The following is a 24,979-nucleotide window of genomic DNA, read 5'->3' as shown; positions in this document are numbered from 1 at the left end:
ACAGTGTAGAGTTGGTAAGTTATGGTAGGCCAACTTGGAGGAATATACAGGGGATTTCTTTGGCTCTTAGCCTGGCAGGTGCGACATAGACATAGCCCATAATGGGCCAACACTGCAAAGCGCCAATGAATCGTGGCTTCCGCACAACCACGTCGTTAACTTAAATAGGCCTACTGTAGGTTAACATCACTCTGAGTTCGCATTTAAGCAAGCAAAACGATTATTTGAATACATCTGTTTCTCTGGAAGGGCAAGGGTAACAACAGGACAACACACAGGCCAGAATGCAGGACTAATGTTAGGAGAGTATTACAGTAATATGGGATATTCTCTACGGAAAATATTAAAACGGCAAGACAGCGGGGAAAAGTTAAAATGATAGGCCTAAACCCGGAAAAAGTTGGCATGTTAGGTATTTTTCGGTCCCTGTGATTATTTGTGAAATTGTGCAAACGGCATTTTCAAGTCATTTGAGAAAGAAGGAGTGTAGTCAAGCTCCCAAATTGACGCTCGTCTGAGTTTTGGACAATGTTCAGCTTCGGCAGCTTTACAATGACTGAGGAAGTTTAGAGACGAGTCCATAGCAACAAGTTCATGTGTTGAATTTGTTATTACCCAGTGTGCTTTGTTGAATGGTCTCAATGTTTTATTGTTTTATTTCATGTGAATACTTACTAGAGGAGTAACTTATTTCAAGTAGGTATGCAGTTGCAGGAAGTGTGCATTTAGTTACCATGCTTATTGTGTTTCCACAACAATGTTAGTGAGTAAATCTACTATCTTGGTGAAGTGTGATGTGTAAGATCAGAAAGCAGAGGGTGAGTTTAGAAAGATTGCTTAAGTCGATGTCTTTTCATAGCGCTTTACAGCGTGGGCGGAAGATATCGACAATTGGCCGGGGAGGGTCATGTCTTTTTTAAAAAGACTGCTGGAGGGTCGTTGAAAATTTTCTTGCAGGCTGGGGAGGGTCATGCAACTTTTGATTGAAGCACTCAAAATCCCTCCGGTGACCCCGTTTATAAATAACGAACGGTCCCCTACATAGCCTAATCGACAGACTATCATATTAATTATGCAGGCTAGGATAGCCTATTCAATCAATCAACCGTAAAGTTATTTAGATGTCACAGACTAAATTCACGCTGCTTAAAGTAGCCCTCCTCACCTTGAAATTCAAGGCTCAAGAAGGCCATATCCACTAATCAGGTCCCTCCTGGGGATGTCACTGTCTATATTCTGCAGGAACGCATCAACTTCTTGAGGGTTCTGAAAAATAATGTCTTTTCCACGGTATTTGACTCGAAGCTTGGCAGGATACTGTAGCCAGTATTGGAATCCCTTGGAGTGTAGTGTGTGTTTCACCACATTGTAGGCTTTTCTATGGCGTTGCACTTCGGTGGATAAGTCAGAAAAAAACTTAACCTGTCGGTTGTCGTATAGGACCTTGTTCTTTTTCCGTGCCGTGTTCATCACCCGCACTTTATCTCTTAAGTTCAAGAACTTTGCAATTAATGGTCTGGTAGCTGACGTGGGGTTCGTTGAACTGAGTTGAGTTATGCAATATGCGATGCGCTCGCTCGATCCGCACCAGAGTAGGAAAGTACTCATTCCCAAGGACGTCTGGGAGCCAATTCTCCAAGAAAGTTTCAGCATCGTCACCCTCCACATTTTCTGGAAGACCGATTATGAGTATATTAGAACGACGTGAACGGTTCTCCAGGTCATCGTTCTTCTCAGTGAGTAGTTTCACCTTAGTTTCAAGCTCAGTTACTTTAGCTGTGAATTGTGCTGTTAAGTCCTCCGCGTCACTGATACGACTTTCAGCAGTGGTTAGCCTCCCCTTGATAGTTTCTATCAGATCTGATGTTAGCTATGCCGTCAATAACTTCTCTGTGTCGTGCCAGACCTTCAGCCCTAAGAGAACTTATGGCTTCGAGAATAGCATCCTGCCGCGTAGTTTCTGCAGCATCTGCTTCCATCGTCTCACACATGTCGTTATCACTGGTTAGCAAGCTCGATGCTGCTAAGTCGGAGCTAGGCTGTGCTTTGTTGCTAGCCGAAGCTACTCTTGTAACTGATTGCCTGGTGTTTGATGAATTTTCAGGTTTTGTTCTTGCCTTCTTGTCTTTCTCCATTTCCGGATTTTCTTTTAACTTCGAGCCTTTCCTAATTTAGAACAATATTGTGGACTTTCTAAGGGTATATTTCTTGTTCACTAGTCAGAGATTAGCAGGGTATGTCTGTCTACCTTGTTGCCATAACCGGAAGTCAGAAATTGACCATTTTCAACAGTCTTATCTATATCTTCATATCAACTTACACGTTTTTATATGATCTACAGTATGATGTCATTTTTATGTGATCTTTGAGATATATATTATCTGTCTGCAGTAATGATTCTGTGCCCCTACAATTTAAGAAGGAAATTGTGAAGTTACTGTGTCTGATCCAGAGAAAACCATATATCCCATAAGAAAACAGTTTAGTCATGTTACCTAGTGTCAGCTAAATAGCACTTTTCTGATTTAGTCACCGATCAAATATCAAAGAACTGTGTAATACTAATCAGAAACTGAATCCCACTGAATTAAAATAAAGTTCCCAAAATCATTTTGATGGCACATAAACACTATGGTGAACGGCACTTCTGCCACTCTCTGAGCAGGTCTTCTTGCTTGTAATAAATTGCTATAGCAATATAATATAATATAGCAATTGCAATAAGTTGCTGTAGCGGGTCGGAACACTGAACCTCCTGGCTGGTGGACACTGCAGACGCTAATCAGAGGACCACAGTGGGCAATTGGGGATGTAGAGCTGGATCATGGAATTCAAATAGCAGGGAGCAGATCCAGTAGGGCTCCTAATAGGCCAGAGTGATTTGAATGGTCTCACGACACAAGCAGGCAGGTCAGCTAACAATGAATTGCAATAGTCCAGCTTGGAGATAACCATGGCCTGTACAAGAAGTTGTGTGGCATCTTGTGTCAGGTAAGGTCTGATCTTCCTAATGTCGTAAAGGATAAACCGACATGATTTTGTGATTGAGGCTACATGCTCAGAGAAACTTAGTCGGTCATCAATTGTGAAGCCCAAGTTACGTGCCTATTAAGTAGGGGTCAGTGAAGATAAGCCAAGCTAGATGTTCAGAGATTAAGCTGGAGGTGTCAATCTTTCATCCAGGCTGAATTAAGGCATGCAGAAATATGATCTAAAAGTCATCAGGTGGGAAAGACAGGTAAACTGAGTATCATCCACATAGCAGTGATAGGCAAATCCATGGGAGCAAATGATCTCACCCAAAGAAGTGGTGGAAATACTGTGCATAAAAGAAGGGGCCCTAATACTGATCTCTGAGGCACATCTGTGGTGAGGTCATGAGACTGAATGAATATCCTTTAAGGTAGGATACAAACTAGTTAAGAGCTTTTCCAGAAATCTCCTGCTCAGATAATGTAGAGAGGAGAATGCCATGCTTACAGTATCAAAGGCTGCAGCGAAGTCAAGTAGGATTGATACTGATGACTGAGCAGAGGCTTTAGCTACTCTTAATGCTTCAGTCACAGACAAAAATAGTTTTATTCTGAGATAGAACACTGTACTTGCCCTTCAGTGACAGTCAGAGGACTCTGTGGAATCTCTGTTCAGTAGAACACAATGTATTTGTGCAGGAATTTCTGAATGAAGCCAGACTGTGTGTCCAGGAAGTGCTCACACTCACTGCCTCCACTCAACCTCCCATCAGCTGTGGAGCATCCCCCATCAGGAGGACCCCTTGTGGGCCATCTGTTCCTTCTGCCAGGCCCCTGAATAAAGCCTCCGTCTCCAGCCATCAGTCATCAAAAAGCAGCTAGCATAAATAACCAGGATCAGAATTCCTCGCGCTCTCCCTGCAGAGCCTGGCTTATTGAAATGGTCAAGAGTGGAGGTGTGGAAGTGCCATAGCAGATGCCAGCATCTCTACAAGCCAAGAGGTGGGAGGAGGAAGAAGGGAATGATGAACGTGTGCTTAGGGAAGAGGAGGAGGAGGATGACTTAAATTAATTAGCCAAACACTTCCACACTACCACAAATAGACACACACACAAGCGACCTTCCCCTCAGAAAAACTTATTTTCAACAGTCTTATCTATATCTTAATATCAACTTACACGTTTTTATATGATCTACAGTATGATGTCATTTTTATGTGATCTTTGAGATATATATTATCTGTCTGCAGTAATGATTCTGTGCCCCTACAATTTAAGAAGGAAATTGTGAAATTACTGTGTCTGATCCAGAGAAAACCAAAAGAAAACAGTTTAGTCATGTTACCTAGTGTTAGCGGTCAGCTAAATAGCACTCTTCTGATTTAGTCACCGATCAAATATCAAAGAACTGTGTAATACTAATCAGAAACTGAATCCCACTGAATTAAAATAAAGTTCCCAAAATCATTTTGATGGCACATAAACACTATGGTGAACGGCACTTCTGCCACTCTCTGAGCAGGTCTTCTTGCTTGTAATAAATTGCTATAGCAATATAATATATAATATAGCAATTGCAATAAGTTGCTGTAGCGGGTCGGAACACTGAACCTCCTGGCTGGTGGACACTGCAGACGCTAATCAGAGGACCACAGTGGGCAATTGGGGATGTAGAGCTGGATCATGGAATTCAAATATCAGGGAGCAGATCCAGTAGGGCTCCTAATAGGCCAGAGTGATTTGAATGGTCTCACGACACAAGCAGGCAGGTCAGCTAACAATGAATTGCAATAGTCCAGCTTGGAGATAACCATGGCCTGTACAAGAAGTTGTGTGGCATCTTGTGTCAGGTAAGATCTGATCTTCCTAATGTCATAAAGGATAAACCGACATGATTTTGTGATTGAGGCTACATGCTCAGAGAAACTTAGTCGGTCATCAATTGTGAAGCCCAAGTTACGTGCCTATTAAGTAGGGGTCAGTGAAGATAAGCCAAGCTAGATGTTCAGAGATTAAGCTGGAGGTGTCAATCTTTCATCCAGGCTGAATTAAGGCATGCAGAAATATGATCTAAAAGTCATCAGGTGGGAAAGACAGGTAAACTGAGTATCATCCACATAGCAGTGATAGGCAAATCCATGGGAGCAAATGATCTCACCCAAAGAAGTGGTGGAAATACTGTGCATAAAAGAAGGGGCCCTAATACTGATCTCTGAGGCACATCTGTGGTGAGGTCATGCGACTGAATGAATATCCTTTAAGGTAGGATACAAACTAGTTAAGAGCTTTTCCAGAAATCTCCTGCTCAGATAATGTAGAGAGGAGAATGCCATGCTTACAGTATCAAAGGCTGCAGCGAAGTCAAGTAGGATTGATACTGATGACTGAGCAGAGGCTTTAGCTACTCTTAATGCTTCAGTCACAGACAAAAATAGTTTTATTCTGAGATAGAACACTGTACTTGCCCTTCAGTGACAGTCAGAGGACTCTGTGGAATCTCTGTTCAGTAGAACACAATGTATTTGTGCAGGAATTTCTGAATGAAGCCAGACTGTGTGTCCAGGAAGTGCTCACACTCACTGCCTCCACTCAACCTCCCATCAGCTGTGGAGCATCCCCCATCAGGAGGACCCCTTGTGGGCCATCTGTTCCTTCTGCCAGGCCCCTGAATAAAGCCTCCGTCTCCAGCCATCAGTCATCAAAAAGCAGCTAGCATAAATAACCAGGATCAGAATTCCTCGCGCTCTCCCTGCAGAGCCTGGCTTATTGAAATGGTCAAGAGTGGAGGTGTGGAAGTGCCATAGCAGATGCCAGCATCTCTACAAGCCAAGAGGTGGGAGGAGGAAGAAGGGAATGATGAACGTGTGCTTAGGGAAGAGGAGGAGGAGGATGACTGATAAATTAATTAGCCAAACACTTCCACACTACCACAAATAGACACACACACAAGCGACCTTCCCCTCAGAAAAACTTAGCAGTATGCACATTTCATACCAGGCCTGTGCTGTGGCAAATGCTCTCCATTTATCTGTGACTCCCGAAAACAGTGGATCAAACTGGCTTCTATCTAGTCTGTTGCATTCGGTTTAGCGACACATTACAAAAGCTGATGCTTAATGAACAATTTTGGAACTGAATGTAACATGAATGTTTGTACACATGTAAATCAGGCCATTCAAACTCACACATACTGTACTCATAAGCAGGGTTTTACTCACAAAAACATTCTGGGATGAAAGACATTCTTGTATTCTCTCTTACACACACACACACAAATGCGCACACACTGCGCGCGCGCACACACACACACACTGTCCCCGAAGTCCAATATGAGTGAGCTGATGATGGGCATTAGTCCCTTGTGAATGACTTGTTCTCATCTGTTGTGTCTCTGCTGAGATAACACTAGGATCCTGCCTCAGATGAGTGTGTGCTCTCTGTGAGAATCTCTTAACAACATGACACCAAACACAAGCAAACACACACACAAGACACTACAAAACACAACAAACCAACCACTATTCACCAGTGCAGTAAGGAAACAGCTAACACCACCTAATAGCATACATAACATACTACAATAATGTCATCACCACCACACTTTCTCACATGTATGTGTGCGTGCACACACACACACACACACACATTTTTTGTGTTGCCTACTGCATAGATGCTCCTGTTTTCTCTTCATCACAGACAGATCATGCAGGAAGTAACCTCACAGTGAAAGAAAGCATGGATACTCACATGACTTGGCACATCATCTCATTGTCAGAGTTCTCATCAATCAGTTGTTGCCGTCTTCACAAGGTATTGTGTGTGTGTGTGTGTATGCCTGTACAGTTTGTCACCTATTGTAGTAATTTTTATGAATAATCATATAGTCATTCTGATATTTCTGAAAATATGTTATATGTTACGACTTAACAACATGTACTGTACAAAATGTATGTGGGAGGTTTGGCTCCTGGTATTCAGTCTTTCATGAAGTAGCCTAACTCACAGTCCAGCACCACACAGTTGCTATACCAACTGGGCACTTGTGGGCAATTTTCCTTGAGACCACATTTGAAAAGGACTGCAGCACATGAAAGCTGCAAATGAGTGACAATACCCCAGTGTCCACATGTACAGTACAACATTTTACAGGAGCAGGATAGGGAGCTATGAGGAACCATTCTCAATTCTCAAACCCCCATACGAGAAGCTAGGAAAAGATTGTTAGCTATGTGTGTTAATGACCTCCCTTACTCTGAGGCGTCTAGCATCTTAGAGTTATAGGAAAAATAGCAATAAGCACCTAGTATACTGTAAAAATAACAGATAAACAACAGAGAAAACAAAAAGCCTTCAGAGAGGAACCTCTGTCCTTTACTGAAAGGCTTTTCATTTGCAAGATCAATACAAGTACTATACAAGATAGTACTGGCATTGGACAGAAAGACTTGAAAATGCAAACAGCAGAAGGCAGGCATAGCAGAACAGATTAAATGAGTTTAAAGCCATTGTTACAACTTTTGAAAAAGTAAAGTTCAGAGCCTATTTAATTTACCATTGGATGAATTGCATTTATGATTAGTTGATGTTCTATTAATATTCATACAGCCTAAGAGGATGCCATCATGATGACTCATACATAAAAGTGGTGGTGTGTCGTATGACCTGCTCTGCTGGGTCAAAATCAGATAAATGACAAACCTGCAGCAGAGTTGTGCCATGGTTCTCCTCCTACGTAAAGAGCGAAGAGAGATTAAAAGACAATTTTAGCAGCTGAACTTAAGCTAAATCAGAGTCTATAGCTTCACAACCTTTTGAACGTTTATGAACAGTCAAGTCCCCGTTTGCGTTGCCATAGCACCTGCCACCTGCCCTGAGCAACCTTTAAATTGTCATGTTTCCAAGGCGTAGCATTTTTATTTCAGATATAATTTATCCAAACCACAGCCCAGTAGGTCAGTACAAGGGCAAAACTTGCTGTAACACTTCACGGTAAGGGTACATGAATTATCATGAATTCATGCATAAATTAATTCATGATTTATGTATTACTTTATTCCTTAATATCTCATGAATCATCAGGAATTGGCATGAGTTCATAGTTTGTCATTTGTGACCTCATACATGAACAGCACATCCCTTAATGCTTTATGTACGATGGGCACATCATTATGAATTATGATTTATTAAGCATGATCATGATTGTTTCTTTTTCTGCCAAAAATGTGGTCATCACTGCTCAAATTCTGATTTGAACACAACTTTGCAGTTCTCTAAACACGTCATTATTCACCACTTTAGTTGAGGGGCCACAGACATGAGCTCATGAGCAATTAACCTTTAATTCATGTAATCATGATGATCATGCTTAAGAAGTCATAATTCATAATAATGTACCCATCGTACCTAATGCTTTATTTGATGTGTTGTTCATGCATGAGGTCATGAATGAGAGACTATGAACTCATGTCAATTCCTGATAATTCATAAGATATTAAGGAATGAAGTAATGTATAAATCATGAATTAATTCATGCACGAATTCATGATAATTCATGTACCCTTACCGTAAAGTGTTACCAAACTTGCTTTTAACTTACACTTTGTTTTACAATATTCTCATGAAGATCTATATCCTATTTAACAAACATGTCACACTGGAGGCGTACCTCATAACATTATGCCTATTCTTTGATCCTTCACCGCAATTCTAAGACTCATATACTGTAAGACTCCTCCTTGTAAATATTCATCACCAACATGCTTATCCATTCACCAAGGTTAGAAAGGGCAGATCATGATGTAAAATGTTTAGTGCTGTCAAACGATTATTAATCGCTGAATTTCTATAGATATTTTATCACATGCTATTCTATTAGGCTTTTTTGCATTTCAGAACTTTCCAGAAGTCCATATTAGCAATTTAAAGCAATTATTAGCAGTGTAGCCTACTATTAAATGCAGCTCCGCTGGATGGTCTATTAGTCCACACACGCATCCAACCGATGGATAAAAAAATAAACCATAAATGGGCCCACTGATGGTATAGCCTACTTGAGTAATTCATTTTTCTTGATGAACTCTGTTTTATCTGCCTTTTCAATATTGTGAATAGTGAATGTAGGAACTACTACAGCTACAATTCTGACTGACTGATTCTAATTACTTCTTTGGATAAAGTCTATCTTACTTTTATTCTTAAATAGGCTACTTGGTTGTTACAATGTTTATTGTTTGCCTACAAGAAAAATTAGCATGCAGAGTGAGAAGTGAACTACAGGAGTTAGCTGGGAGAAAAACAGTTGGAATGGAATGGAAAGAAAATTTTGCGCTCATCTTACCCGGTTTTACAAATGCAAAGCCTGTGTATCTGATATGCAACAACACTGTCACTATTTAAAAGAATATCATACAAAATGGAGCGGCACCTTCAAGGTGGCCTATCCACTCCAAACAGAGGCACAAAAGCGCAATATTGAAGTTCTGATGAGGGATATACACAGAGTAGGCTAGCAGGATCTAGTGCGTTCTGGTGTTCTTTCTCATCTGTTTAAGCACTCATCCGCAGTCTGATTGGTGAATAGGTTGTAAATCGATATCGTAAAATAAAAGATTAAAAACAATCGGCAAATGGAAGTATACAAGTTGATACAAAGGTCTAGCACAACATTAGATGGTGTGTTACTATGGATTTATAACAAGTTATAATCCAGCGGCCATTTCTGACCGAGAACACAAAACTAGTAAACATAAAAGGAACACAACAGGAGGATTAAAAAAATGGCAAGTGAGGCTTGACTGCTCCCTCGCAATACTCTTTCAAGCTCCTTACCTTGAATTAATAGGAACATAGTCATTTTTGCATGTGATCTGTCTGGGCGCCCTGAGAAAGTGTCCCGACAGTTCTGTGTCCTTAATTTATAAAATTTATAAAATTTATAAAAATAAAATGTGTCCTGTGTTCTTGAATTTCCCCTGGGGATCAATAAAGTATCTATCTATCTATCTTAATACTGCGATTAACACAGTGTCTGTCTGGAAGGTACTCTGGTCATCTCCAGAGGAACATAGGCTTCATTTTCTTTTGCCTTTGTTTCTTTCTCTCTCTCTCTCTCTCTCTCCCTCTCTCCACCTACCTCTCTCTTTCGCTCTCAATCTCTTCCTGTCTGATGTCTGCAAATAGCCTTGATTCAGTGTGGATGTGATAAAAACAACACATCATTTGAGCACATTACAGGCCTTTGGGTTTGGCAGGAGAGAGAGAGAAGAGGAAGGGAATGAGAGAGACGAGTGGAGTGAGTGGAGTAGAGAGAGAGAGAGAGTGTATGTGTGTGTGTGTTGCATATGTCTGCCAGTGCTGCGTTGTGGCGTTGGGCTGCGGTCGCGTTGTCTCGGCGTTAGAGCCACAGCCCATCTCTCGATCACTGTAGCTGGTAGCGGAACGTCCGACAGCGGTGAAGCGACCTCGGGGGTGCTGCTGGCGAGCGTTGACTCTCTCGCTGGCGTGAAGCTGGCGAGCGTTGGCCCCCTCACTGGCATGCTGTTGGCGAGCGTTGACAACAGCGACTCTCTCTCTCTCTGCCAGCGGTGATCTCCCACCCATGCGCAAAACTCTCAGCTGGGTCGGTAGCCACTCCGGGCCCCACGACATGGCCCAGGAATCCGGTTTGCCTCGGAACAGGTGGCGCACCGGGTGCAGTTTGAGCCCAGCACCCGTATGGCGTCGAACACCTTTTCCAGATGTCCTATGGCACGGTGAAGTCTGTTGCATGACACAGGATGTCGTCCAAGTAAACCACGCAGCATGTTAGCTGGAATGCCGCCAGGACCAAAACCATCAGCCGCTCAAAGTTAGCTGGCCCGTTGCATAGGCGAGCGGAAGTACCGGAACTGCCACAGCCCTTGCCCGATGGTAAGCGCTGTCTTCGGCCGGCCCGAGCTTCGGGGGCTAGCTCAATCTGCCAGTAGCCACTGCGTAAGTCCAGCGAGCTAAACCAGCAGGAGCCGGCAATGCTGTCCAGCGCATCATCAATGTGGGGGAGTGGGTGAGTTTCCGGGTTACCTGGTTGAGGCCTGTAGTCAACACAGAACCGCCACGAGCCGCCCTTCTTCGGACGAGTACAGCCGGCGCAGCCCCAGGGACTACTGCTTGGCTCTATTACTCCTGCCGCGGCCATTTCCTTGATCTTTTCTTCAGCTGCTTGTCGTTTGGCGAATGGTAAGCGATGAGGCTGAAGTCAGATGGGCCGGGCATTTCCGGTGTCGATATCGTGTTGGACCAGGCCCGTTGGTGCAGTCCTCATCTCTTGCAGTGAAGATGTCGGTTATGCGCTGCTAGTAGTCTCCGCACCTGGCTACCCTGTGCTTCACTCAGCCCCTCACAGCTCACAGTGCAGAGTTCATTTACGGCTTGCCTTGTCTCTACAGAGGGGCAGCTCTCTGGCGGGAGAGTGGTATTTGCTCAACCCGCTCTCTTGGCTCCTCCCTGGTAGGCGTGAGCTGAGCAGTGGCGGCCTCAGTGAGCGGACCTGGATGAGACCTGTTGTTTCCGCGGGCTTGAGTTTCGCGGGCTTGTGTGGGGAGGGGCGGAGTCTGGGATGACGAGTACTCTTTGCGAGTTCGCTTCCTGCGGACTTGTGTGGAGCGAGTTGGAGAGTTCTTCGTCGCGCCAGCTCTCCGCACTTCATGCTCTGTTTTCCCCGCCGTGTGCAACACTACGCTGCTCGTCCCCAACTGGAGCGTGAGGGGTGCCGGGGCTGGGCAGTACCACGCGATGTGTCCCGGCTCGCCACACCGGTGGCATCCGTCTCCGCTGGCCGGCCTCTTTAACTCGCGTGGGCGGCGTAGTGGTGGCTGTGCCATGGTCTGCCGCGTCACCTCTAGTTCCTCCCCGTCTTCCTCCATCGATGTCTGGCGTACGCAATGCCTCGACTCTGTTGTGCGGAAGATGTTTTCCACCCGTTTGGCTTCCGCGAGGGCCGTGGACAGCGAGCTGGGGCCGCTCAGGCAAAGGTGTTTTAGCCGCTCTGGGTGGATGCCTCACCAAACGCTTTCAGTGCCATCTCTTCATGTAGACCCTGGCTGTACGTTGGGTAGCCCCGCCGGGCATACAGCTGCAGGTCAGCCGCGAACTTGCCCAGTCTCTCGTCCTTGTGTCGCCGTCTGGAAGCGAGTTGTTCTCTGGCATCGCTGATGAAGATTCTCTGGCCGAATCGTTGTTGCAGAGCTGCTTCAATTGCGGTCCAGCTTACTTGCTCCGCCGGTGGCAGGTCTTCTAATACTTGTGGCGCTTCCCCTCAGAATAGCGCCACCTGTAAGCCCTTTCTCTCCGCCCGACCAGCCATTCAGCTCGGCTGCCAGCCGGACCTGTACCAGGTATGTCGCCAGCGGCCTTTAGCCATTGTAGTGGGGCAACTTTACGCTGGGCCGCCCTTCTACCGCTGCCGTCGCACCAAGGACCGGCCGGTTTCCATCGCTCCCGTGTGGAGCGGGTTCAAGTGGCGGGATGCTGCCATCAGCCCGGTTCGTTTCCTCCTGTGGCCGGGGGCGGGTCTCTTCGTCACGGTCATGCTGCAGGCTGGCTCCGTCTGCTGGGCCCAGCAGGTGGCCATGGGAGAGCACGCTGTCAAAGAGCCGTCTTGGCAGGAAACTCATCATTGCCAGGGCATCAGTTGCAGCTTTCTCCTCCCGTCCAGTAGGAGTCGTCATCCCACTTCTGACAGCAATGTAACAAACTGCAGAGTTGTCTCAGAATGTTTTTTATTGGTTATGCACCAAAACACACAAACACATAATTCCGGCCCAGACCTGGCCCTTAGGCCATCCTTAAAAATATTTTTAGTTTGCGTAACCCGACCGACCCTGTCAATTTAGAACCGACCCAAATATTTTTTTTCCCTTTTAGTCCGACCGACTTGCGGTTGTAAACTTGCGTTAATACCGACCGATTGTTTTTACTCTAAACAACCAATACAAATGCAATAAAATAATAGTTATTTTAGTAGGCCCAAGTATTGTGAATATAAATTGCCTACATGCAAACGTGGCTCACTTAAAAACCTGTGGCGTCATCTCTACACCATTGGTTTCACATGTCGCCGTTTCATTCACACAAACTGATAAGCTGTTACGAAGTTCTGGAAGAACTGTGGCCAGATCTTTTCTCATCCCTTCTCCCCTAGTCTAGCGGTGACCGTGTCGGAGTATTGAAATTGGTTGTGGTCTATTCAGCATTTCTCAAAATATGGGTCCATAACATGGAGACTCCTGGTCAGTGGTGGAGTGAAATTAGGCCCGGTGCTTCATCTGATAATTTGCTGCGCAGTTGATCAAGAAACCGCGGATCGACGAAAAAAAGAAAACAAACGTTTCTGCTATCGATGTCATTAAACATGGAGCCCTACAATTAAGTGGTGGTATGAGCATTCATTCAATGCGCGTCTGCGCGAGAGAAACTGAAACTAATCGATAACGTTGGTATCAAAGCTCCTTCAACCTGTTGGAAGGCTATTTATTTATTTAACGAAACTTAATAGAGCGGCGTTGTTTTTGGAACTTCCTTAGAAACAGAGCAGAGACTGTATAAAACACTGTATAGCATTGAGTAGGCCTATTGTATAGTCAAATTTCAATATAACGTGGCCAAGAGCTATTGTAGCCTTCTTTCTGGGTACATGTAGATGAGCCCCTATGACCCAAAAGTCTGCCATGACCCGGGCCTCAGGTCAAAGAAGTTTGAGAAAGGCTGGTCTATATAACCTGCATCAGAATGAGGTTTGCAATGAATGCGCCTGAAGGCACGGGTTGAAGACCCAGTCAGTTCGTCACGATATGCACATTTGTGTAAATTCATTCCTAGGTAATCAACATGACCAAAATTGAACTTTTTTTTTACTTTGAATCTTGAAAAAAAAAATATTGACCTACCGACCCATTTTTTATTTTTTTGGCTGTTACTGCAAACAAAAATATTTTAAGGATGCCTTATGCTCCAGCACTAAACATCTATATGAGGCTGTATCTAAAACACACACCAATCAACGCTAGTTATGAACACTGTAACCAGCTGCAAACATAAACACAACGTTGTCAACCCACATGGTTTAGACAGTTTAGAACATGAACATTACACACACTGCACAGCATCATGGGAGCACAGTCATAACAGCTAGGCTCAGATCATTACAATATGAAAGCAGGCTTTGAAGACGTTTTGATCGATAAGATGATTTACTTATGCTATGGAGGGGTGTAATCAAAACTTTAGAATACATACAAGGTGACAAGCAGTTGTGGCGAGTAGCCGTGCAAATCACCGTGCAAAAACCACTGACGTGAATGCTAGCTAGCTAGCTAGTGGAAGATTGATACTAAGATATGTTAGGTTACGTTAATATTTGATGTAGTAAGAATATAGTAGTTGGTTAATGAGCATTTTCATCTTGGGATTTAACAGGGAACCTGTGCCCACGTTTTTGGCTTAGTAGCCTACATTACATTGAGCTGTTGCAAATGCGAGAGAGGTCCTGTAGGCTACTGCTGATGAAAATAAACCCCGTTTTCTAGCCTCTCAGGGTACCAGCTATCAGAATTACACGTCCCCGATGCAAAACGTTTGACCATGGTTATCCATCGGGTTTTTTTGAGTTAATAAACTCCATAATTAACCATTAATTTGTCATTTTATGCCTGCTCCCTGTTGTTTCCTATGGAGTTGTCCGAGCTGATGTCCGAGTCCCATTGAGGCTGGACTGTCATTGGCTCATCAGCGTTCTACGGGTGGCGCTTAGCGACAGGTCAATTAACACCAGAGCCATGGCATCCCAATCTATATCTTTATATCTGGCCTATATCTATACTGTGTGGCTGTCTATGTAGACACGTCCCATTCTGAAGCTCTTCTCTTACATAAAAGCAACAAGTACATCTCTGGTGATAAATGGTGAGGGGTTTAGGGCAGCACACTGCAAAATACTACCCACACAACTCTGACAGGTTTCTAATTTCAGGTTCTGTGATCAGCATTTATTGAGCTTTTTCAAAAGTCCTCTTTCATTTGGGGTAGACAGCAGAACACACTGAGGGGAAGCACACATTGTGAGGTTGAAAGGTTTTACGGCTTCATTTCCAACTAATGCATTTGTGTCTGAGCCCTCATCTGCAGCCCAGCATTAAATTAAAGAAAGCAGACATTTAATACTATGCTGTGGTAGAACTACTGAACATAGTCTTAGCAATATTCTGAAATTATCATAAATATTTGATTCATTAAATAATGAATTGTACCAATTACAGAGGTGCATTCTGAATCCTAATATTTTTCATTTCACACAGGTTACACAACCATGGCATACAAATGTGTATCTTTCTAGCTTTTATGATATATTTAGATAAAAATCTACTAGTATTATACTGCCACAGCCACTGACCTGAGGACCATTAAGAACAGCGGAACTGTAGGCCCATTCACATCAAAGATTTGCAAGATGGACCTGTTACAGACACTACAAGTTGCAGTGGTGTGAATTAAACATTGCAAGACATTGCCAGCTGTTGCAATTCGTTTCAAAAGATTTGTCATGTCAAATCGCATTTGCAAGGTTTTAGAACACTTACCTCACAGCGTGTGAAATGTTATCACATAGTCAGTCTAGCAGAGGTGTCAGATCAGAGTTTTTGCCCAAGGAGAGACAAAGAAATGCTTATTAACTCGGTTTTGTGTCAGTGTCTTCACAACAGTCAAAATGGGTATGCTAGTAAAGTTAGACACAGATGCACATTTACTGACCTGATGGCTTATACGCTAGTTAGTTTATAAAGCTAGTTCATATTTAGTAGTGGTTTATATTGTTATGGTTTATACTGTATAGCTCATATCTGGCTTTGAGTTGTGTAACAAAGGCGTTGTTATGGATATTGAAATGGATTGTTGCAATTTTTCCACTGGTGTGAACAAGTTTATTGGTGTTTTATGCCACCAACGTTGTCTTCAAGGCAGCACTGCCTGGAAGGCACTAGGGTTAGCCATGGATTATGGTTAGGGTTGGGGTTAGGTGTAGGATTAGGTGCTTTAAGTCAGCGGTGGCAGCGCTGCCTGGAAGACGACGTTGGGGGCATAAAACACCATTGAGCTGTGAACCACCAGTTTTAAGAGCATGTGTTGCAGAAAGTTGCTGGTTTAAAGAATGCTGCAGCTTGTCTCGTCTCAAATCTTTGATCTAACTACAGGTGAATAGGGTAAAATTTTAAAATAATAGACATCACCATGAAACTTCCTCAGTTGATTACTTACACAAGTATGAACAAAAAATGTATTAGAAGTTTTTGAAATTCAAATGTCTAATTATGCAAATTAGGCATTATCTAATTAAATATGCACACATTTGCATATATTTTTGGTAGATAGATCTGAACATATGATGAAGCCAGGTGCAAAATTATTTTTTCATTTTGTTTGCATACAAGATAAAAATAAAATTACAGACGGATTTCAGGATATCTGCTTTCATTACCTAGGAAATCAGAATATACTGTCCATAGCCTTAAAAAATCGATTTTTGCCATATATTTTTGAATAAAATGTCACATAAATCAGGCTAGGAATGATTTATTAACAAATACCTCTGTAAATATCTTCAGAACACTGCTAAATGTATATCTGGAAAGTTTGGTGTACATAGGTGCTACATAGGCTGAGATGTTTCTACTGGAAAATGACAACAGACAAGAGATTCCGTTCTCAGCCTAGACTCGCCTTTGAACTTTCGCGATTGGTTGCGGTTACAAAGGAAGTGTCCATATTTGGATAGCACAACGTCATGCAGGAAAAACAGAGCTTTCCAACGGTACTACACATGTTATGTTTTGTATCACGGTCGCGGTAGAGCATGAAACGTTAGAAGACTAACTTTTGGTGAATTTAGGAGAAATATACAGGCTGAGTAGACAAAATGTAATGAAATAAACACCTAAATGTGTAAATCGGGCTTTGTTGTTGTAGTAGTGTGAAAGAATACATGCTAAGGTAGCAAATTAGCCCAAAATCTCAAAATTGACCAGTGCATGAAAAAACGATGTTTTCACCTGCCGTGTCTCGCCTTAAGAGAAGGACCCCCCAAGATCTTATAAACCCATCAACAATAATATGGCAAATGTAAAACTAAATGATGACGATGCTCAAAGTAGCCCGACACTTCTTTGGTAGTATAATTAGGGTCCTAACATATAAAACAAGGCATTGACAACTTAGTAAATGTACAGATAGTTTAGACGACACAATACCTTGAGTCATTTGCCCTCGACACCATCTTGAAATTAAGTCCCTACAACACAGATCTTGTTTTTTTTGGAAGTAACCTTTAAAAAATTTGCGATTTTTTTACCATGAGAGATGCCATATCGCTTCCAATGTTACCATTTTGGAAGCATCGGCTAAAAACAGGCAAGTTTAGAATGCAACGGATTAGTGTGTTTTTGCTCCGAACGTTCAAACTTGTTATCATGCTAACCATATCCAAAATCCATTTTACATCGTATTTCTCCTTTAAGCTCATCCTCTATCTGTTTAGCCACAAGCACTTCACTTCACTACACTGACAGTTTACTATGAGGAATGTGTTTGAATACCAGCCACACACAAAGATTATCATGGAAAATACAATGTTCAGATATGCAACAAATTGTTAGAATGGTATTTTATAACATTGCTCATAACGTTTTTAATTTATTCATGTATTGCTTTTATTTTTCCTTCCATCTTGCTGAGGCTCCCCTGGTGCCCCCTCGCGGACCCACTTTGAAAACCACTGGGTTAGGACCTATTTTATACAGTCTATGGTTAGGACATACTCCCAAAGTATGCACCACACATAGGGTTAGCGTGTGGAGTTAGCAGTTAGGTCCTTGGGTGTTATGTTAGGTTACAAGCTGTAGAAGGCCTTTAGTTTTAGTTCACTATTAGACGCTCATTTTTTGCATTGTAACAGTCTGATCACATAGATGAGACACACACACACACACACACACACACACACACACACACACACACAAACACAAACATGATGATGGAATTCAGTCTCTTCTGATCATGCAAATGAATGCACACACGTCACACTGGAGAAAAATGAAAAACCATGGATTATCAGTTTCCTCTTTCATCCTGATGCTAGAATCTCATCTAAGCAAACAGATGAACACAGAGAAAGAGACAGATACAGAGAGATGGAGAGACACACAGAGAGGGGAGAGACCGAGGGAACACAAAGGGAACCTGGAGATTCTCATCTTTCCCGCTGCAGAAGCCTGATCTCATCTGATGAGGCAGATGCATCCTCCTGTTGTCTGTGGGCTTCCGCCTCCATCTGGGTGCCTGCTCCCCGCATCTGGGGCAAATGTGCTGCCTCAGCTCCATCTCCCCAGTGCCTCGGGACGTCTTATCTGTGCAGCTCTTCGTAGGCCTGGAGGTTGGGGGGGAGGGGGTGCTTCTGGACTGCTGACTGGGAGATTGTGTAGCTGTCAAGCAGAGACCGCACAGAGAGGAGAGGGTGCACAGTATCGGCCTGCTGTGGATAACCACTAGAGATGTTCGTTTTCTTTACAGCATTTTTGCAATTGTTTATTCTCTCATTTGCCTTTCAATGACTTCCTCACTTAACCCAAATTGCCACAGCTTGACAGCTATAGAACAGTGTCATAGATACACCATGTATACATGCACTAATTCATTGTTTGAACTCTGTTACAGTAATTGTAACTTTAGTTATTTGTTGAACAAAAACCCTCAAACAAGCAGCGCGCAAACTTTAACAAAAATGGCGTACTACTAAATTGGAAGTCTTCCGCCAAGCATGGAAAGATAGCCTTATCACCTACAAAAAAACACTCAACGAGGCTAAGTCAACCTACTATTCCTGGCTGATTGAAGAAAACAAAAACAATACAAAATTTCTCTTTACCACAATTTCCCGCCTGATGACGAGCCACACTGAAGGAACCGAATCTATCCCTATATGCCTAAACAGTAATGACTTAATGAATTTTTTCAATGACAAAATTGAAACAATTAGAGATAAGATTAATAACCAATCAGTCTCACCCAGATATTCATACTCCATTGCTGAATGGTAGCGAAAACATAATTGAATCACAGATGAGACGAACAACTTTGAATTCATTTACACCTATCGACTTATTAGACCTCACTTCCACAATTTCCTCATCAAAATCTACAACTAGTCTACTAGATCCTATCCCTACTCATCTTCTGAAATCTGCTCTCCCTTTCTTGGATAATGCTTTGCTCCAGATCATAAATAACTCACTGCTATCAGGGCATGTACCACAGTCGTTTAAGTTATCTGTTATTAAGCCACCCCTCAAAAAACCTACCCTTGACCCTAACAGCCTGGCCAACTATAGGCCTATATCTAATCTCCCTTTTCTGTCGAAAATACTAGAAAAAATAGTGTCCAAACAAATTAGTGCCTTCTTACATACTGTATATATAAAATCCAAGAATTATATCAGTCTGGTTTCAGAGCTCACCACAGTACTGAATCAGCCTTAGTTAAAGTTTTTAACGACCTCCTCATTGCTGCCGATAATGGACATATATCAATTTTAGTCCTCCTGGACCTCAGTGCTGCCTTCGACATCATAGACCATGACATACTACTTCACAGGCTTGAACATTTGATAGGCATTAAAGACTCAGCACTCGCTTGGTTTAGATCATACCTTTCTAACCGCAGACAATTTGTACAAGTCCACAATAAACCGTCTATCCAGACTATGGTAAAATATGGGGTGCCCCAAGGCTCAGTACTAGGGCCCCTGTTATTTTCTCTCTATATGCTTCCCCGAGGCTCTGAAATTAGGAAACATGGCATTAAATTTCATTCTTATGCAGACGATACACAACTATACCTTTCCATAAAACCTGACGAATTAACTCCGTTAGCCAAACTTGACACATGTATAAGAGATATAAAGACATGGATGACAAATAATTTCCTGCTTTTGAACTCTGATAAAACAGAAGTCATGGTTGTACTGTAGGTCCTAAAAAGATGAGGGATATCCTATCCTCATCACAGGCTACATTTACTGATCTTCGACTATCCTCATCCACAAGTGTTAAAAATCTAGGAGTTACAATTGACCAAGACCTATCACTAAGTAATCACATAAAACAGATTACCAAAACTTCATTCTATCACTTAAGGAACATTTCAAAGATAAGGAAGTCCTTATCCTTACCAGACACTGAAAAATGAATCCATGCTTTTGTAACCTCAAGGATTGATTATTGCAATGCTCTGTATGCTGGCTGCAATAACACCTGTCTAAAGAGCTTACAGCTTATACAAAATGCAGCTGCTCGCACACTCACTAGAACTAAAAAATATGAACATATTTCCCCTATCCTGGCATCTCTACATTGGCTGCCTGTTAAAAGTCGCATTGACTTCAAAATATTACTTCTAATGTACAAAGCCATTAATGGCCAGGCACCAGAATATATTAAAGATCTCCTAGTCCCATATAACTCACCCAGACCGCTACGAACACTGGCCTTCTTGTAATTCCAAGAATCTGAAAAACGACAGTAGGTGGCAGAGCTTTCAGCTATCGCGCACCCCTCCTCTGGAATAATCTCCCTTCCTCAATTCGATTAGCAGACACCCTCCCTATTTTTAAGTCTAGACTTAAAACATACCTCTTTACTGCCTCCCATAGTTAGGTATGGTGCGGTGTGGAACCTCACCCATCTCGGGGATTTTGGAATGGACCACCCTGCTGAGTCCTCGTGTGACTGGCACTGACTTGTTATGCTGCTATAGCATAGTGCTGTCATGGACTTCTCATGTGCTTACGCCGTACAACCCCCCCCTCTCCTCTCCTAAAAAAGCACCTACTCTCTTTCTCTCAGCTCTCCCTCTCTTGCCCATTCTCACTATGATTTAACAATATATGTAACAATATATAGCACCACTGACAACTTCTTGACATTAACCTCTTGACATTAAACTTCTTGATTTCAAGTAATACTAACCCATTCTACATTTCACTTCCTTCTCCCTTACTGTACCTCACTTGTGAGGTATATCATCACCAGACATCAACCATCCGTGTGCCTGGCCCTCCTCTTGACCCATCCCACCTGAAGTCCCATCCTTGACTGCTATATTCCTGTCCCCCTACCTGGATTCCTGGCCCGTACAGTCCCATCACCTGCCTATGACAACTCTGCCCGGATTCTGGCCTGTCTGCTGACCCACCACTTGCCCCCTGACAACTTTCTTTCCTGGACAATTCCGACGCCGGACTATTGCACTTTCTCTCACTAATTCATGATTAATGCTTTATCATACCGGATACGTAATCATCCCACCTCTTGTAACTTTCACCTCAGGTGCTTTAAACACTCCTGACTGTCATATGCATTTGTCATTGTTTACAGGCCTTACTGTCCGTATTGACCCTAGGCAGATGGGTCAGGCCCTTGAGTCGTGGATATGTATCTCCAATTCTAAGGAGTTTTTCCTCGCCCCTGTTACCCATGGGCCTTCCTTCTATCTTTCTTCCTTTTCTTTTCTCCCTCTTTTCTTTTTCTCTGATTGCCTACATTCTGTAAAGCGCCATGAGACATGTGCAATGTTTTGGCGCTATATAAGCACAAAACATTGAAATTGAGGTTTTACCTATGTGGACCCCCAGCATACAGCCCATGACTCCCCAGATCTGGGCATATTAATGTCATAAATATACAGCAAAGCATTGCATACCATTGGTCTGCAGCCTGCCACAGATACACTAAGGGAATAGTTTATAATGCATGTTTATCAGGATGTGTTGCATTAAGGCATTTTAGTGTGTGTGTGTGTGTGTGTGTGTGTGTGTGTGTGTGTTCATTACAATTCAGCCATACTTTTCCTGTCAGTCCTCCTCAGTTGAACTACATCACTAGTCATGCGTCTACGTCACCTTTAGATTCACTGAACTCTATACCAGAGCAGTGCTTCCACAGCATCTTTGCTTCAGTGTTCTCTGCATTACTGCTGCTCCATAGGCTTTTGTCTGTGCGTGCCAACTCGGTGTGTGTGTGTGTGTGTGTGTGGTGTGACAACCCTCTGGCTGTCTGTGCTACTGCGTAGCCTTGGCTGGCGGGAGACGGTAGAGCAGTTGATTGACAATTAATCGCATCTGGAAGCTGGCTTCAAAAGCCAAAACAACTTACCCCTGGCACACTTGACCCCACACTTACAGTAGCTCTAAACACTCACATGTTCTCTCCTCCATGTCACATGCACTCACTATCTCTCTCATACATTCCATTCACTACACTGCCACCATTCTCCATTCTCACACTGATTCCTGTCACCATTCCATTCTCTCATTCGATTTACAACCAGAAGCCAACCCCTGCATTTGTCTTTTTCCGATATTAATACATTTATTTGTTAAACATTAATTTGTCATTTTTCTATTTGTCTCCTCTTCATGTTTGCTGGGTCTGGGTTTGTAGCAGTGTGAGAGTGAGACTGTGTGTGTGTGTGTGTGTGAGAGAGAGAGAGAGAGAGAGAGAGAGAGTGTGCATGTGGGTTTGTGTGGTGTGCATGAAGACTAGTGCATTTGAGTGTGTGTGTGTGTTTCTATATGAGTGCATGAGGTAGTGACTTGTGAAATGTTGATTTCAGTGTGTGCCCTGATTTGTGTCCATATGTTTACTAATGTGTGTAGTGCAAAGCCGTGTGCACTAACTGTGTTTGCAGAAAGCTGTGTGTGTGGCTGTAGGATAATGAATGATCCCTTGAGGGGATGCCCGTGTAACACTCAGCATTGAGCATAGTCACACAGGAATAGAGATGCTAATCGATTTATTCCTCCTTACTTCACTCTGGCTTTCTCTCCTGCACACACATACACACACACACACACAAACACACACACACACACACACACACACAATCTGATTTATGCACACACAGTGTACGGAACACTCAAGGGAAACATGTCTGAAAGAGAAAATATGCCACTCATCATCAACCCCCCCACACACACACACACACACACACACACACACACACACACACACTGTACACACACAGAGAACTTAACATACTCTTACATATGCACAGCAGAGGCCCAGGGGAGTGTCAAAGCACAAACAAATGGGGCAATGGCAGGAAGACTGAACCGTTCATCCTGGTTGGCAAGCAATGAGCCTTGTCTCCTGGGAAGACTAATAAGGTTTGCCTTCTCTTACAGCCAAGAGAGAGAGAGACACGCACAGGCTTCAGCTTCTAGAATTCTCCTCAGGAACCGAGACCTACCCCGCCCTCATCAGCCTCTTTCACACAGCAGCTGCTGAACTAGTAATCCTGCAGGAGTTGCCATTGCTCCCCATGTTGTTGATGGATTGTATGGAATATTTGTTATGCACTAGCAAATCTTCTGAATGTCATATAGCTTATTTAACATCTAAAATGCTTGATCACTCACTTGAACAATTTATGTTTCAAAGTTTTATAATTGTTGTGAATATGACCGTATAGAGAATATGTTATTATTTGTGAATTAAACATGTTGCCTTTTATGCTTCTTGCCATAAAATTAATTTATTTTAATAGATATTCATAATTGTCCATTAACAAAATCGTGATTATAGTCAGTGTTATGTGGAGTGATATTAATCTGACACTGTGTGTCACTGTGTGTGTGTGTGTGTGTGTGTGTGTGACATGTCCCCTGCGTCTCTCAGCAGCAATAGGCCTGTGAAGGTCTAGGGTGAGGGCAGCCATTAATACCGGAGACTGATTCAGACCGCTGCCCTGAATTAGGCGTAATGGCTTCGTAATGAAGCCCAATGTGACGCCCCAGTGACAGTCTGCCTGGTAGGGGGTGAGCTCCCACAGACAGCCGTGTAGAGCTGAGGCCTCCTAATGAACAGGGACAGGAAGGCCACACGAGACACGTCTTATTATCAAGGAAAGGAGCAAGACCTTCTGCTATTAAGAGAACCCAAGATAAGCCATCTGGAAGTTAGCCACCATCCTTTTTACTTATTACATGACAGACAACATTGATTTTATACTTTATTTTTGATGATTATATGTGGCAAAGGCTTTTTAGGTTGTCCCTGATACTCTTTGGTATATCTATCTACAGTACCTTCATTTATCTACCTTTCTAAACATGTTGGATACACTTTATTATAGGCCTATCAGTGAAAAATGAATGGCAGCCATACCTTTGTTCAGGCTTCGAAGACATTGGCCCCTATTTTAGCGATCTAAAACGCATGGTCACTAGTGAATAGCTTAATTAAATTTACTGGGTTTTCCAGTCCACATTGGGAATGGTTTTGATAACAAACATTATCAAACATCAGGCGGATGGCACAACAAGGCTTTTCTATGTTTCTTAATCAATCATGGTGTGTTTTGGGCATAACATCATTTAAACCAATGAGAATGACATCTGTCATTCCCTTTAACAGCAAGCAGCGCCACTTCAAACAGCACATCAGTATTTTGATAATCAGTGGCACATTTGAAGGAATCTGCTTGCACATGAGACCTTATGGAACAGGGATTCCACTAAACCATGCATTACTAAAACCTAGCAGAGTATAGCCTATACACGCATCTGCACTCGTCTATTATTTGAACTCATTGGCAAAGTGAAACTAACTTCACCGTGTTGTGACAAAACAGTTAAACACAGTTTGCTTTGACTGACAATGGGTTACCATCAAAAACATAGCAACACTTACCCCAATACTGTTTGAATGACTGAATAAAAAACCTAAGGACATTTATCCTGCAGAGGAGTTGCTCCTTACATCTCGTGACAGTGCGTCTTCAGCTGGGCTTAATATGTGCCTCTTGTCTAGTCAGTCACTTTTATCTGTCATTACCAATTTGCAAATGATGGTGAATAACTACTCATTGTGAGATGTATTTCGTAATATCTTTATTATAATTATGTTTCCCATTGTAATCGTGTAAT

At 42.8% G+C, this 24,979-nt stretch overlaps 1 long non-coding RNA gene across 1 annotated transcript; it reads left to right on the top strand.

Moving 5' to 3' along the window:
• Nucleotides 1-1,430: 1,430 nt before the first annotated feature.
• LOC125288686 lies at nt 1,431-23,510 on the top strand. The gene is made up of 3 exons (XR_007192517.1): nt 1,431-1,736; nt 6,669-6,782; nt 23,237-23,510. It is a non-coding gene; the product is annotated as an uncharacterized LOC125288686 (long non-coding RNA).
• Nucleotides 23,511-24,979: the final 1,469 nt, after the last annotated feature.

The sequence above is a fragment of the Alosa alosa genome, chromosome 23 (genome assembly GCF_017589495.1).
Source record: "Alosa alosa isolate M-15738 ecotype Scorff River chromosome 23, AALO_Geno_1.1, whole genome shotgun sequence".
Classification (NCBI taxonomy): Eukaryota; Metazoa; Chordata; class Actinopteri; order Clupeiformes; family Clupeidae; genus Alosa; species Alosa alosa.
The sequence above is the reverse complement of the archived record's forward strand: the minus strand, read 5'-3'. Positions and strand labels throughout refer to the sequence as shown.